Source organism: Pinus tabuliformis, chromosome Q (genome assembly GCF_031772625.1).
Source record: "Pinus tabuliformis cultivar Carrire ecotype Pingquan chromosome Q, CPIR1, whole genome shotgun sequence".
Taxonomy (NCBI): Eukaryota; Viridiplantae; Streptophyta; class Pinopsida; order Pinales; family Pinaceae; genus Pinus; species Pinus tabuliformis.
In genome coordinates, this window is record NC_142296.1 from 544813286 (window position 1) to 544831165 (window position 17880).

Here is a 17880-nt window from a genome sequence, read left to right on the forward strand (position 1 = left end):
CTTCGAGAACCTGTCGACGACCACAAAAACACAGTCATTTCCATGCTTAGTGGAAGGAAGGCCTGACATGTAATCCATGGAGATGGATTCCCAAGGTCGACTAGGGGTAGGCAACGGGGTATAGAGGCCGTGCTTCTTAATGGTCGGTTTGGCAATGGCACAGGCAGTACATGATCGGATGTACTTCCCAACATCCCGTCGAAGATTCGGCCAAGAGAAATAATTTTGCAGTACTGCCACTATTTTCTCGACCCCGAAATGCCCAGCAGCCCGACTGTAGTGTGCTTCCCAAATCATCTTGGCATGCTCGCTTGAAGGAACACAAAGGTGACCGAGGTGGCATAATAGGGCATCTTGGAGGTGAAAATCTGCAACATGCCGACCCTCCAAGAGTGTCTGGTATGTGTGGCCGAATTCTGGGTCGCTTTTGTAGAGAAGTGGCCAATCAGAAGTCTCGTGCCCACAAGAGTTGAGCACGGTGGTTAGCGCCATGATCGGTGGCCGACTGAGGCAATCTGCAACATTATTGGTGCTGCCCTTTTTATACTTGATATTCAAGTGAAACTGTTGCAGGTATGTAGACCACTTCTGATGGCGATCATTCTGCAATTTCCCTTGGGTCTGTATGAACTGCAGAGGTCGGTTGTCTGTGTGGATGACCGTTTCCTTCCCCAAAATGTAATGCTTCCATTGTCGGTAGGCCTGTACAATGGAATACATCTCTTTATCATAAGTGGGGTACTTCCGGACTGTGTCTGAAAGTGTTTCACTGTGATATGCCACTGGATGTCCATGTTGAGTAAGGACTGCCCCAATAGCATAGTCAGAGGCATCTGTCTCGACCTCAAATGGTTGTTGTAAATCTGGTAACGCGAGCACTGGTGCCGTGCAGAGGCGATCCTTCAACTCCCTGAATGCCTTCTGTTGAGATTCAGACCAAAAGAATTTTGCTTTCGCCCCACCCTTGGTGACTTGACTCAAGGGCCAAGAAATATGAGAAAACCCCAACACAAACCTGCGGTAGAAGTTGGCAAGGCCTAGAAAGCTGCGGAGCTCTGTTAGAGTGGTTGGAGAGGACCAATCCCGAATGACTTGGATCTTGGCTGGATCGACATGTACCCCCTGTTCATCAATGATGTATCCCAGATACTGAACCTGGGTCATGCCAAAAGTGCATTTCTCCAAATTGGCACATAGCTTGTGTTGCCGCAGTGTTTGGAGAACCTGTCGGATGTGGTGGAGGTGCTCTTCCCAACTTTGGCTGAAGATCAGAATGTCATCCAAGTATACTACTACAAAGGAGTTGGTGAATGGCCGCAAGATGTCATCCATTAGCCTCATAAAGGTTGCAGGAGCATTCGTCAATCCGAAAGGCATGACCAACCATTCGAAGAGGCCCTCCTTGGATTTGAAGGTAGTCTTCCACACATCGGAGGGTTCGATTGGTACCTGGTGATATCCTGACTTCAGATCGATCTTGCTGAAATATTTCGCCCCCTTTAGTTGGTCTAGGAGGTCATCAATCCGCGGGATCGGGTACCTATTACGGACAGTGATCTTGTTCAACGCCCGATAGTCAATACAGAGTCTCCACGTCCCATCCTTCTTCTGTACCAACACGATCGGGCTCCCACATGGCGATGAACTCGGACGGATGTGACCTTTCTGCAGGAGCTCCTGAATCTGCCTCTTGATTTCATCGTTCTCCAGAACAGAGCGCCGATAAATTGGTCCATTGGGTAGCGGCGCACCTGGGGTCAGATCGATGGAGTGCTTGACTTGACAGTGCAGAGGAACCCCTGCCGGGGAGGTGAAGATGTCCTCGTACTCCTCCACAACCTTGTCCATCTGTAGTTGTCGTGCAGAGGGACCCCGTTTGGAGGCTGCGGCCATTGTCTTCTTCTTTCCTTGAGGGCGTATCATCAGGAAAACAAATTTCCTGGTTTTGGAAATGATCTTACTGCATTGTTTTGCAGTAATCAAAGAGATGGCGGCAGGTGGTGCTACCTCTGGTATCCTGAACAACTTATTTCCCAATGTAATAATAACAACATGGGGCCTTGATTCATACACAGCATGTCGCTTCCACAAGTATGGTTGTCCTAGTAATACATCACAAACTTCAAGGGGAGCAATGTCACACAATACCTCATCCGTGAAGGGCTTGATGTTGTATGGAAGGCGACACTGCCGGCTCACGCGAAGATCTCGTCCTTGGTGGAGCCACCCGATGGTGTATGGTTGTGGATGTGCTGTGGTAGGTAAGCCCAACCGCTTCACGACCTCTGCCGAAATGAGGTTCTTTTGACTCCCGCTATCAACAATGAACCGTATCGGGGAGCCCTTTACCCACATCTGGGAGTGGAAGAGACGCTCCTCCTCCTCTGGATCTTCGGGTTCATTTTTCTGGATCTTCGCGGTAGCAACAGTGGCGCTGGGATCCGCATCAATGATCTGCTTCCCTTTTTCATACCCCTTATCGGGTTCTGCCTCAGAGTCGGAACATGCATCTGATTCTGAAACCTTTAGATCAGCCACCAGTGACTGCTTGGCCCGACACTCACTTGTGTTGTGAGTGGAGCTCTTATGGAACTCGCACCATTTTCCAGTGTCCTTTCTTGGCTTCGCGGCGCTGTTCTTTGCTTGCAGCTTCGGCTGGTTGTCTTGGGCTGTCCCACCTTGGCTTTGTCCTTTGTTCTGTGGTTTAGGGGCACCTTTCCCCTGCTTTGGATTCGCAGATCCAAAGTCTCGCTTCTTTTGTTTAAACTTCTGCTCGACCTTGACGGCATATCGGTATGCTGCGCCGAGCGAGGGGATGTTTAGGAATTTATTTCTTCCTGGATGTACTTGTGCAGGCAGCCATGGTATTTGAGTATCAAATGTTGCTCCGAATCCTTGATACCCAACTTTGTGCGAAGGGTATGGAAAAGATTGGTGAACTCCGGCATGTCTTGGTCCCTTCCCTGCCGCAGCGTGGTCCACTTTATGTATTCATCCTCATAGCTTCCGACAGGGTAGTACTGCTCCTTGATGGCATCCCTGAACGAATCCCAGGTGGGTGCGGCTGAAAATAGTGAGCCAGTACTTTCATCCTTCTGCTCGCAGTAGGTTTCCCACCAGTCCTTGACGTGGGGGGCTGCTTTGAGAAGAGCAAAAACAATCTTTTCCCGACTCGAAAATTCATGAACAGAAAAATAACCCTCTAGCAGATTTAACCATTTATCTACGGCATCTGCATCTATCTGACCCTCGAATATGGGGATTTCAAAATTAACTTGTACCTTAAAGGGTGTGGCGTTTCCAGAGTAGCTGCTGGAAGCCGATGCGTTGCTTCTGGGTAGCCGCTGAAGGATCTGGGCAAAGCTGTCCATCATCGTGTTTCGTTGTCGCTCGAGGGCTTCTTCGAGCAAGATTTTGATGGGATCTCCTGCCCCCTCGTCTTTCTTCTCATCCGCCATGGGAGGCCGTCGGGATTTGCGAGGCTGGTCTTGCAAAGGTTCAACCAGTTCAAGCCCTAACTCCTTATATCCCGACCTTGTTGGGGACATGCAAAGAAAAACAGAGAAAAAGCAGACCGCTCTGATACCACTGATCCGGATTTAAACAGGAATGCAATAAATTACAGAGATAACCATATACACAAAGATGCAGCGGAAATAATACTTCATTTCATTAATGGAAACTACTGAAATATGCTTACAACCAGAAATGGAAATAAACCAGCTAGGGCGATGGTAGCTTATCTCTGAGAAGAGATGTGATGGCTACATCCCTCTGAACTGTATTACAATGAGGCTCGAAGGCCTATTTATTGTTGAGAAACAATGGAAAACCCTTAACATTCCAAAACCTAACCCTAGGAGATGAAACGCCAAACTGTGGGCCCCATTTGGGGTAAATTGGTACATCAACTTCCCGGGGTCATAACTTTGGCATATGATCTCCGTTTGACGCGTACAATAGCTCATTAGAAAGATCTATCCGAGCACTATCATTGTTGGAATAGGCAACATCGGTCCATTCCATGGACCCATGTTGCCCTTGGATTCCCCAAAAAACGTCGTTTAGGGCCTCAAAACGGCTCCGGAAGTTCAGGACCCGAAAAACTGCTAAAAATAGTAAGTTGTGCTACAATTAAGGAAACTAAAAATGCTGAGAAAGACAATGGTGGGGGTCCAGGTGGACTTGGCAGGTGGCCACCAATATCCACCTGGATCAATGAGGGAGAAAAATACTTGGATACGTAAAGCCTAATGATTACAAGTACATTGATTAGATTTGATTATATAACTTGAAATTCGAGGACTAGGTAATAAATAATAGTTACATGTGGTTATCTTGAGGAAGTAGGTTGATTTTGGTAAAAATAGTATTGGAGTGCATCATTTTGTGTTGATTGTCTTTAGCACATATCTTATGAAAACCATCAAATAAGATTAGAAGGAAATGATTTAGTTTTTTGTGGACAAGGAAATGAGGTGAAGATGGTATTCCCCTTGTTAAATGGGATAATTGAAAGACAAAAGGAGGAAGGGTGTTGGGACATTAACAAATATAAATGTTTGGAAAAGCTACAGTAGCTAATATCCTATTGAGGTTGTTCCATAATAAGGGATGATGAGAAAGAGTAATGAAGGTCAACTATATGGAATCAAAATATGTTGAAAATTGGATTATTGAGGGAAGGAAATTCATTTACTGGAGCCTTGGTAAATTGGAAATATTTGGTAAGAGAATTTTCTTTGATTGGTAGGTGACTAGCCTAAAAGGTAGGTATGGGGAATAAGGTAAGGATCAGGGAAGACCCTTGAATGGGGTTCCGTACAAACTTCAATTTTTTTGAACCCTTACAAACAAAATATTTACAAATTGGCAGATCCAAGTGTTATAGGTATGAATTCTCTATGGATCCAAGGTTGGAAATTTGCTAATCAATTGAATCTACAAGGAGAGCTATCTAAGTAATGGAATCAATATGTTCAAAGTCTAAAGAATTGTGCTGAAAACTAGATGAAGATGAAGATGAAATCAAATGGTTGAAGAGTAAATGTTCAAACATTTATACAACTAAGCTTGGATGTGATGAAAATATGGAAGAGGATGAAGCAATAAATAAGAAATGGTGATAGGTAAAAATATGGAAGTTAAATTGCCCTCTTAAAACAAGGATTTTATTATGTTTAGCCATGTTAAATTAAAGGCTTATTTGGGATAATGGAAATGAAAGAAATTGGCATGGGCTAGCTTGGTATATTGTATGTTACAAAGAGTTGAAGATACTTTAAACCACTTATTTATTCATTTTACTAGTATAAAAGAAGTATGAGGTGAAGCGATTAAAATATTTGGAGTATAGGCATAATGGAGAGGATATTCCCCTAAGTCTTGCTCTGACAGATGGTATAGAAAGAAGCCATTACCAAAATTTAAATCATTTCTTTGATATGTTGTTTGGGGGTATGGTCAGTGAAAAATGATGTGATATTTCAAGGAAAGGGCATCCCTACAAGTTAAGTCATCCATAAAATATTTTGTGCATATGTAAGTTGTTGGAAACCTACAAAAGTTAAAATGCAAATCTTTTTGAAGTCCTCATAATATTTTTAAGAGATCACTTGGGAATTCTTTAATGAGCGGGATACCAAAAGTATAATAAAGTTTTTTTATATGTCAATTACTCATATGTATAAATAATTTAATGAGAAAGAAATTATTAAAAGAAGATCTTTCTTTGCAGGTAGGAATGTTATCATCTCAAGAGTTTAAGAGAGGAAAGGTTTCCCCTGAGGTTGTCTACTTTGTTTTTTGATTTATTTCCTATATCTCCCTCCTTTGATACAGTTGAAGGACTAGGCCTTGTTTTTGTGAAAGTGAAAAATTCGGAAATGTTATGTTTTCTTCTACTAATTTTAGGTATTGAGAAGCACAAAACGGGGTTGATATAACTCAAATTTATATGTAATTATAAATCTAGATAATCTTGGAGAAGTATTTAGATAAAGAGTAGTCTTTAAGTGCGACTTTTTGAAAAGTTTTCCAGTTTACTTTCCAATCTAATTTGTCTAGAATGTAGCAGAGATTCATTGAAATCACAAGTTTGACAGATGAACCCTTCAGAATCGAAGTGCCCCAGGGGTTATTGAGGGTGTTGAATCCATATATGTAGTCAAAAAATTAGTTTAAATAATACAAATAGATTCTAACAAAAAACTCCAAAAAATCACACTTTAAAACTACTCCTTTAAATAATAAATTACGAAATCCCTAAATTTTAGAAATTGAAAAATACTAAATGTAAGAAATTATATATATAATGCTCAAGATTGAGTCTTATACTTTAAAAAAATATTAGGATAATAACCTAACCTTCACAATCATATCTCTCCCTTCCATGAAGAACCCCTTTTCAACTAGTTTAAATATAAATTATATCAAATAAGTTTAGGGTGTTTTTTGCAAGCTTATTATTATTTTTCATTGTTTTAGAAAATGGTTGGATATGACACTAATGTTGTCAAATACATGGATACCTTTCAAATATATTAATATATATTATTAGTCCTTGCAGCATGCAAGGCAGGGACTATAGTAATCAAAATGTGGGCATTAATGTTAGTTTGTGATGCAGGGTTACCCCTGCTTACACCCACAGTATGCATGTACAAATGCATAATCACATTTGTCCCAGGAATTTTAACTCTCTAACGAGTCAAATCTTCATCCATCAATGGTTTAGGCCCCTTTATTAAACTCTTATGCGGAATTATGCATTACAATAGCCTAGTCTTTCCCTTAATCATTTCCTTCTATCGAAACTCTATCCACCCTCATAAACCTTAGTTTAAAACCTTAAGCCCGCACATTTAGCCTTTATAACATTGTTGCCACATACATAACCTAACCCACTCTTTAAACCTTGGTAATGTTGGACTTACACATGAAAACCTCATACCGGCGCTATTTCTATTATAATGTTTATATAATAGAAATCACATAAAACATGCGAATTCATACCTTTCTACTTTAATACGACTTTTGCACATTTAATGAGATTTACCTTTATCGCTAATCGCAATCGCCATATTCTACGGGTCACATTAACACTTGACTCTTATCACCCCCGATATGCGATTAACATATCCTTCCAGACTTCAAATACCATTAACCACGCTTAATTACTTATCGGGTCCGCTCCATCGCTCGTCACATTACTCCTCCACCGATAAAGCACCTTTAAATGTTGCGATGTGATCACTCCGATGATCGCATCGGCGATCACAATCACTTAAAGCTTGAAGCTGGGGTTTATTACTTCTGTGAAGTGTGATTAACTCTCCGTCGTTGATCAGAGTATACGATCCAACGGTTCATGCTTCGATCGCAGATCGCAATCGCTCAAGACTTGAGGTCGGGGTTCATTGCTCCTATTGCTTTCCTCCGATGCGATATTTCATAACTCCACTCCATTCTTTGTGACTTAATCCTGGCCGTTGATCGTAAAGATCCAACGGCTACTGTGCATTAACGTTTCACTTCTTCGCTCCTCGCTTACTTGGGTTTTTCTACTATTTCTTCAGTATTTCACTGTGGTTTCGAGTTTCTTCAATGATTCTGGGTCTTCCGCTGTTCCGTTGTGACTCCCTCCTGAGCTTAAACTCTGTGAGTTCTTAAATCACTGTCATTCTAGAGCATTAATTTGATCCTTTGAATGAATCAACGGCCCGTTACGAGCCTCTGTCTCACTCTCTTCCTCTTTGTGCATTCGCTGAACTCCCCCTACATATATAGATTATGCAAATCTCTGATTCATTGTAATTTATCATTCGATATTCAATCACACATTTATACAGTCATGAATCGAATTCTTGTATACCAACACATATAACAAATGATTACATATTAAGGCTCTGTCTTTCTGGCCTGATTCTTCTAATTAGTGGCCTCTGCTTCACACTCTGCCCGTAGGCTTACAAACACACTTTAGCTATCTATCTAGCCTATCTAAAACATCTAACCCCTGTCTTTGCCTTTTAGGCTTATATTTATACAAAGGGATTCTAAAACCAATTCTGGTTTAGATCCATAAATTCCTTAACAAAATTCCTAAATCTCTTCCTTATTCCTAAAACTCCTCTCTAATTCATAAATTCATGAACTGACTCCTAATATGAGATTTACAATTAATTCTCAAACCTCTCATCACTCAACTATCCTAAATCTCTCATGTTCTCCTACATTCAAGAACATTTACAATTATGTCTCACAATATTCAATTAAATCATATTCTCATTAAAATCACTCAAAACCCTTAATAATTACATTAACTCAAAACATAAGAACCCAACTTCCTTAAAAAACAAGACCCCCCTATGTCTACTAAAATAAAATGATTTTATTGGGTTGAATGCTCCTGCATTAGTTTGACCCGGTCTAGACTATAGTAATCAAAATGTGAGCACTAATATTAGTTTGATCCAGTTACAATTCTGAATAATCTAAAGTTTTGATGCTCTTGATGTATTTTTCTTACTAAACTCACTTTCTCCATCTTATTTGGAGACAGGGAGACCAAAACCGTAGCTTATATTCCTTTATTTCATTATTTATTTCTTAATATTTTGAATTGGTAAACTAATGCTAACATTAATTGTGAAACTTTTAATATTTAACTCCCTTCATTCCCGAAAATGAATATCATGAATAACATATATCACATATAAAAAACACTGAACAATACTTGTCATTTATTAGGACGACACTTGTATTATGGAAAAAACCTTACAGGATTGCTTTTACTTTATCAGGACACTTGTATTCTATTCGAAGTAGCCCAAAGTATTTTGGACAGAATATCTATAAAATTGGGTTGATTTATCAACCACTTGATTGTATGTACCAGGATCTATAAATACATGAATACCTTTCAAATATATTACTATATATTATTAGTTTTAAAAGTAAGGATTATAGTTTTTGTTTTATTGTTATTAAAATTTTTAAGTTTAATATAATGTGATTTTATGTTTTCGGTTTATTTAGTTTGAAATTTTGTTATAGAGTTTTGATTTTATGAATCAAATATATTAGATCTGTAAATATTAAATCATTAAACATAAATTTAATTATAATTATTTTAATTAATTTAGATTGGTAAATTTTAAATCATTAAACATAAATTTAATTATAATCATTATAATTAATTTATTATCTAGATATAATGCAATTTTATATTTTTAGATAATTTTAATGTAATTTTATATGAATTGTTTTTTTTTTTTTTAGCGAATTTTGACTTTATCACATCAAATATTGTGGGCTCATACTATGGGCATGTAAACTTTACACTCTTAAAATTCATTACATAATTAAAATTATCTTAATTAATCTATTTTTGAGTTATAATACAATTTTATATTTTTAGATAGTCTCAGTACAATTTTATTTTCTTAGATAATTTAATTGAGAGATTTGACTTCATCACATCAAATACCACGGCTCATACTATGGGTATGTAAACTTTAAACCATTAGAACTCACCATAGACTTAAACAAATTTAATGCTCTGAGAGGCACTCTCTAGCCCAATATGGTAGAGATGTTGTAATGTAATGTAAACATTTTAACTCAATCAAAATAAAAATAAGACAAAATAAAAATAAAAATAAAAATAACATAGTCTAGTATGGCAGAGATGTTGTAAGTTATGTAATGTAAACATTTTAACTCGGTTAAAAAAAAACACCTTATAAAAATAAAATAATAATAATAAAAAGAAAAATGACCCATGGTATTCATCCATGGTTTTGAGAACCCATGGTATTGACCCATGGTATTCATCCATGGTTTTGAGAACCCATGGTATTGACCCATAGTATTCATGTGGAATATAACTATTTAAAGAGGGGAATTAATCTATCCTACATCCATATTAACACCAGATCAAACAACTCAAGAGATTTGATCTCTCTGCCCTTGGTAGATCGAGAGTTAAGATGGATATGGATTAGTCTTAATTAATCTATCATCAAATTATAATGCAATTTTACATATTTAGATAACCTCAATGCAATTTTATATTCTTAAATAATTTAAATTTGAATTCTTATTGTAGAGCTTTGACTTCATCACATCAAACACCTTTGGGCTAATACCATAGGCATGTAAGTTTTAAACCCTCAATTGTAACTACAGCAAAGATACTATATATGTTTGAGCAACAACTACAATTTAGAGGTTGATGCTTCCCTATAGATGAAATATTTCACTCCATCAAAGATATTATATATATTTGAGTGGCCAGTAGTGAAGTAATTAATGTGAGGTTTATAAACTTGCATTTTGTTACAATCTACAAAGGAGATATTTCACTCTATCACAGATATTATATATAAATTTCACTCTATCACAGATATTATATATATTTGAGCAGCAAGTAGTGAAATAATTAATGTGAGGTTTATAAACTTGCATTTGAATACAATTTAGAGCTTGATGCTTCCCTCCACAGGAGATATTTCTAGATTTTTGGTGCATGGTAATTAATGTGAGGTCTATAAACTTGCATTTTGTTACAATTTAAAGCTTGATGCTTCCCTATAGAGGAGATATTTTAGAAATTTTTTTATGCATGGTAGTTAATGTGAGGTTTATAAACTTGCATTTTGTTACAATTTAGACCTTGATACTTCCCTACATAGGAGATATTTCTAGATTTTTGGCGGACTTACAAAGGCTCTCTTCAAGAAGAGATGAATTAGATGTAATGTAGGGATTTGAATGTTTTTAGTTAACATAAACAAGTTAAAACATATTGAATTAATTGAACGTGTATATGTATGTTAATGTGGTTTGGTTGCACATTGGTTAGAAAAAAAAGATACAATGTATTGCAAATAATCTTATGCAATTCAATATAAAAGCTTCATTGCAAATAACCTTTTGGAATTCAATACAAGAGCTTCAAATAGCCATTGCAATTACACTAACTTTTTTTTATATATATTTATAATTAAAATTTAGCTCAATAATATTTTTCTATATATTTTTTTAATTAAAGTTTAGCTCAATAATCTTTTTCTATATATTTATAATTAAAATTTAGTAATAAAAATATTATATTTTAATTTTTAAATTAATCTATTATATTTCAAAAAATATTTAAATTTAATTTAATATTCTACAATTTTACAAACTTATTAAAAAAACAAAACAAACAATTGAGACACTGATCGAAATCGAGGGTGGAATCTTCATCTTCCTATTAAAATAAATAGGTGTTGACGCTGAACGGAAATCAGGAAAATATTAAAATAAATTTAAATATTTTTAATAAATATTTTAGGATGAATTGTAAAGTTTAGGAGGGGCCTGCGCTAGGAATTGTACACTTGGGAGGCAATTAATTGAAGTGAATGGACTTGTAGTCAAGTTTGTGGATAAGTTATAAACAGGAATGTTGATCACAAAGTTGAATTTATTATTATTATTATTATGTTAAATTGGTTCTTATTACTCAAGAGAGGAGGAATATGTTAAGAAACCAACTCAAGAAAAGATAGAAAAGATAGATCAATGCCTTAGAATTCAGCCTCTTCGAGGGGGCAACCTCCTTTACATTACATAAATGAACAATTCTTCGATGATACAAATGAAAAGACCTCCTTTCTATATATAGGAGTCTAAGGGGTTATAACATAATCATAGCCGACATAACAATAATAATGTAAGGGCACAATAATAACAATAGTGGGCTTCTATGGGGCACAATAGTAACAATATGGGCACTACATGTGTACATCAATATAATAAGTGGGTTGTACTAATAACTGATGCAGGAGCATCAAGGACATTTTTTAACTTGTAAATATGTTAGAAAAGAGGGTGTGACAATTTTAATATTTTATTTAATTAATTTGTTATTTTAAATAAAATAGGAGAAGATGAGGATTTTTGTAAATATCTTTTTATTTAATAAAAGGATATGAGGGAATTTAATTAGTTGAAGGATTTTAGGGATAAAGATCTATCCTTTAGGGATGTTGAGAGATTTAGTGGTTTGTTGAGATATTTTAGTGGTATTGAGATATTAAGGGGATTGAGCATTAAATTAGATTATTTTTAATATTGTATAAATAGAAGGGGTTTTTGAGAGAAAAACACATTGGGATAGATGGAGATTGTGATTTAGTGTGAGTAGAGAGTGAGAGGGTTTTCTGATTGGATGCCTTCGTAATGCACCTGCGACTGAGATCAATCTATTAGACTTCAAACATCAGACTTCAGTAACAAATAAAACGATCTTCTTTAACTTTAAAACGCCGGACTACCAAAGTAGAACCTCTATTTTTCTTTCCAAACAAACTGGATTCTTCTTGGTATCATATAGGTGCGGCCATCACACCCTTTTCCCAACGCATAAAAAAAATGACACCCGTTGGTTTCAAACAAAAACAGAAAACATTGCATTTCCACCTGCGCTAGTGTTATTACAATTACCAGATGAACACATACTCATTCGTCCATCGTATCCACCGATACAATACATTCCATCACGCAGCACATCACAGGCTTTAACCCACGCACAATAGATCACAACCAAAACAAAGGAAAAAAAAACAACACATCTGTTCATCTATTATTTGACAACGCAGGTCCTTAATTTACATGGCTATCTGAATAAACGAACAGCAAAACAAAAAACGCTGGTCCAACACCGCTTCAGGCATATCAAGACTTTGGTATGTAATCATAAAAAAAAATATCACACTATCGACCCCGGATTCTGAGCCAATTCCAGCCTATCACACACAGTTACGTAATGCCCTTAATCTATAGAATGCCTCCTCTGTTTCATCACCGAATCCGATTATGGATTACTGGTCCCTCTTTTACAAAAAATGGTGCCGGTCTCTTTTCATTTCCCTTTGACCGCCATATCTCAGTTAGATTTTTAATGCAGGTTCGATGATTGACCGATATTCCGGTCCAACGCAGCTGTATTAGCCACAATCGGCGGTCAGAACAGGTATATAACACATGTTTATAACAATTTGCCAGATTTCAGGCGCTCTTGAATCAAGATTTCCCACGAGAAATCGGCGTTGATCCGCTCCAAGAGATCTTCAGTTTGCTATTTATTTCCACCAGAATCGCCCTTCTTTAGCTTCTGTTATACCACTAATTACTCTAACAATAGATAAAGTGATCTCCATAAATTTATTCCAACAGACATATCAAGATGCGCCTAACAAATCAATACTAAATGGAGAGATTTCATCTATTACAACAACAAACTAACTGTGAACTCGACTCTCATAGTAATACTACCATCAACAGCAAATGAAATACGATTTTTTTTTCAAGCCACAACATGTGGGCAATTTCCCACATTGCTGGCCCGTCCCGATGCTCCTGCATCAGACTCCCGAAGAAGAAAAGATTGGTTCTTTAAACTTTCAAGAGTTATGCCATATTTCTGCAATTCAGTTGTTGTCAACCAACTGGAATCTTCCACTGGCTGCTCCTTCCACTTGACAAGATACTGAAAATATGTCTGCCCTCGAGTTTTCTTGGATATCCTCTGATCTAAAATAGCTTCAACTTCTTTCTTGAATGTTTTTGGTACCTGTTCTTCCCAATCCACAGTTTGAACTTCATCACCTGTAGCTTCAGTCTGCAATTCTGTTTCTGCCTCTCTGAATGGATATAAGTCCGCAATATTAAAAATGGGAGATATTCCGATCCCTTCTGGTAACTCAATCTCATATGCATTGGCTGAAAATTTCCTTTTGATTTTACATGGCCCTATCTTCTTCAGTTTCAGCTTGTTGTAAGTTTTTGTAGGAAATCTCTCTTTTCTCAAATATGCCATGACTAAATCTCCCACTTGAAATTCTTTTTCTCTTCTTTTCAGATTTGCCTTTTGCTTGTATTTCTTGTTGCTTTCCTGTAGTTTTCCTTTAACTTCTTCCTGTAGCTTCTGCATTTGTTCAACAAAATCTTCAGCACTTGCACTTCTGGTTTCTTGTTTCCCCAAGTCTCTTAGCTCATATACTCCTCTCGGATGCATTCCAAACACAATCTGAAATGGACTCATTCCAGTGCTTCGGTTTGGTGTGTCATTGTAAGCAAATTCAGCTTGAGCTAATGCCAAATCCCACTGTTTGGGATTTTGATGTACCAAACTTCTTAATATATTCCCCAAGCTTCTGTTTACAACTTCAGTTTGTCCATCCGTCTGAGGATGGTAAGCTGAACTAAAACTGAGCTTAGTTCCCAGTTTCTTCCAAAGTGTCCTCCAGAAATGCCCTACAAATTTAGTGTCTCAATCTGATACAATACTTACAGGCAAACCATGCAATCTTACAATCTCTGAAAAGAACAAATTTGCTATGTGTGTGGCATCATTAGTCTTCTTACAAGCAATAAAATGAGCCATTTTAGAAAATCTGTCTACAACAACATAAATAGAATCATTTCCTCTCTGAGTTTTTGGTAAACCCAAAACGAAGTCCATACTCACTGCATCCCATGGTCAATCTGGTATGGGCAATGGCTGATATAGTCCGATATTTTGACTCCTTCCTTTGGCATACTGGCATACCCTGCATTTCTCAACAAAATTTTTGACATCAGTTTGCATTTTAGGCCAATAATAAAAAGCATTCACCTGGGCGAAAGTTTTGTCCTGGCCAAAATGACCAGACAATCCTCCACTATGCTTCTCTTTAATGATGTTCTCTCTCATTGAAAATTTAGGAATGCATAGTTTGTTGCTTTTAAATAATAGGCCTCCTTGAATAAGGTAATCCATCCATTGACTTCTGTTATGGCTCACTGGATTCTGCACTGTTGTGTAGATGTCTTTAAAATCCTCATCATCCTTGTACATTTCTATCATTTCATCAAATCCTACAACACCCACTTTAAATTCTTGCAAAAGAAAACTTACTCTGCTCAATGCATCCGCCACTTTGTTAGACTTACCACTTTTATGCTTTATTAGAAAAGTGAAACTTTGCAGAAATTCCACCCACTTGGCGTGCTTCTGATTTAGCTTTGGCTGATTATTAATAAACTTCAAAGCATGGTTGTCTGAATATAAGATGAACTCCTTCGGTAGCAAGTAATGCCTCCACTTTTTTAATGCCTGCACAATAGCGTAAAATTCTTTATCATAAGAAGAATATTTTTTCTTTGCATCATTTAAATTCTCGCTGAAATATGCTATCGGCCTTTGTTCTTGGCTTAGCACCGCACCAACTGCTTCTCCACTTGCATCGGTTTCCACTTGAAAGACTTTCTCGAAATTTGGTAAGGCTAGAATAGGCTTTTCTGTTATCTTTCTTTTCAACAAATTAAAATTTCTATCAGCTGCTTCTGTCCATCGAAATGGCTGATTGACCTCCTTGATTGTCTCAAGGATTGGTGCACAAACGTGACTAAATCCCTTTATAAATTTTCGGTAAAAACTAGCAAGTCCATGGAAACTTCTTACCTCAAAGACACTCCTGGGAATAGGCCAGTTTCTGATTGCTTGTACCTTTTCCGGATCCATTTTCAAACCGTCTCTGGAAATCACAAATCCCAAGTATACCAGCTCCTCTTTCATAAAACTACATTTCTTCAGATTGATTAGTAGTTTCTCTTTCTGCAGAGTTTTCAAAACTAACTTCAAGTGTTCCAAATGCTCCTCTTTACTTTTGCTGAAAACTAGGATATCATCAAGGCAAACAACAACAAATTTACCTGTGTATTCTTTTAGAACCTCATTCATTAGTCTCATGAATGTGCTGGGCGCATTAGTGAGCCCAAAAGGCATCACTAACCATTCATACAATCCACTGTTGGTTTTGAAAGCGGTTTTCCACTCATCGCCTTCCCGAATTCTGATCTGATGATACCCGCTTTTCAGATCTATCTTAGTGAAGTACCTGGACCCACTTAAATAATCCATTAAATCATCCATCCTGGGCAAAGGACATCTATACCTGACTGTTATCTTGTTGATAGCTCTGGAATCGGTGCACATGCGCCATTCTCCTCCCTTTTTCGGACTAAGCACCGTTGGCACAGCACACAGACTCAGACTTTCTCGAATCAGCCCCTTGTCCATCAGCTCTTGAACTTGTCTTGCAACTTATGCATTTTCCTGAGGAGTTAATCTATATGCAGCTTTGTTAGGTAGACTGCTCCTGGTATTAAGTCGATATGATGACTTATACTTCTAATCGGTGGTAATTCATTTGGCAATTCATCCACAATGATATCCATGTAGCTATCTAACACAGATTGAATTTATTCAGGCAAATCATGTAAATTTGTGGAGGTTAAAATTACCTTTGGCCTTCCCACGATAGCGAAATGCATCTCTGCGCTTTTATCCACCTCTTGTAGAAATTCTTTGCCACTGATCAGCATAATATTATTTTCAGGTAGCTCTTTATCAACATCGTTCTTCACTGGCAGCAACGTATGCTTAACTCCATCCTTTTCTATGGTGTAGGTATTTCTTCTTCCATCATGAATCGCCTTTCGGTCAAATTGCCATGGTCTCCCCAATAACAGGTGACATACGTCCATGGGCATTATGTCACATAAAATCACATCTCTGTATGTGCCAATCTGCATTTCCACATTACATTGTTCTGTCACGGTGACTTGATGACCCTTCTGAAGCCAAGATACTTTGTAAGGTGCAGGATGCGCTTTCTTTGTTAACCCAAGCTTTTCCACCATCTCTGTAGACACAAGATTGTCAGTACTCCCACTATCAATTATAACCTTACAGCACTTACCCTTTGATTTGCATGTAGTCCTGAACAAGTTCTTCCTTTGCACAGGTTCTCCAATCTCTTTTTCTGATCTCAGCAAAGTTCTTCTGAGCAGCAATGATTCACCTTCCTCCGGTGGTTCCTCCTTCTCTACAAGTCGAGGTGGTTCCGGCTCTGCCTCAGCCACATTTGCACCTCTCTGGCTTGCTGATTTGTTATGAGGACAGTCCCGCGACATATGTCCCCATTCTCCATAGGTATAACACCTAACATCTCTTCCTCGCCCTCTTCCTCTAGGCGCGAATCTTCCTCTACTAGAGTCACCCATCTGTGGTGATCTGCTGCTTGAACTTCCTGCTTCAAACTGATGCTGTGTTCCTCTGGATCTAACTGATCCTCTACCTCTTGCTGATCTCTTTCCTCTGTTTCTTTGAATCTGTTTCCGCAATATTTTCTCCTCTGCTTTCAAACTTGCTTGATAGGCATCTTCAACAGTTTTCAAACTTAACAGGCTAATCTCGTCTTGGATCTCATACCTTAGCCCATTAACATATCTGGCTACTTTCTCCAGATCATCTTCTACATGCCCTGTTCTGATATTTAACTTGTAAAATTCTTCAGTATATTCTTTAACAGACATTCCTTTCTGTTTCAAATTTTGCATCTGCTTAAAAAGATTCAAATGATAGTCTTTAGGCAAAAACTTGGCTTTCAGTTTGCCTACCATCTTATCCCATTGCTTGATCTTAGATTTCCCCTTTCTCGTTCTTGATGTCTGTAACTCGTCCCACTAGATGGCTGCATGGCCCTTCAGTCTAGTGACTGCAAACTTCACCCTCTTATTCTCCTCAATCTCTTCATAATCGAAATACTGATCTATGGATCTGATCCAATCCATGAGCTCCTCTACATTTAAACTTCCTTCATACATAGGAATTTCTATCTTGGGTTTGCTTCCAACTTTTGCCAGCATCTTGAGGACTTTGGCAGTTTCATTTTCTTCTCCTGCTTCCGCTTCTTCCTCAGATTCTTCGGAAGAACTCTCAGCTCCCTCATCAGGTGCTCTTCTCTGGGCTGTTTCCATTGTCTCCATTCGTTCACGCAGTCT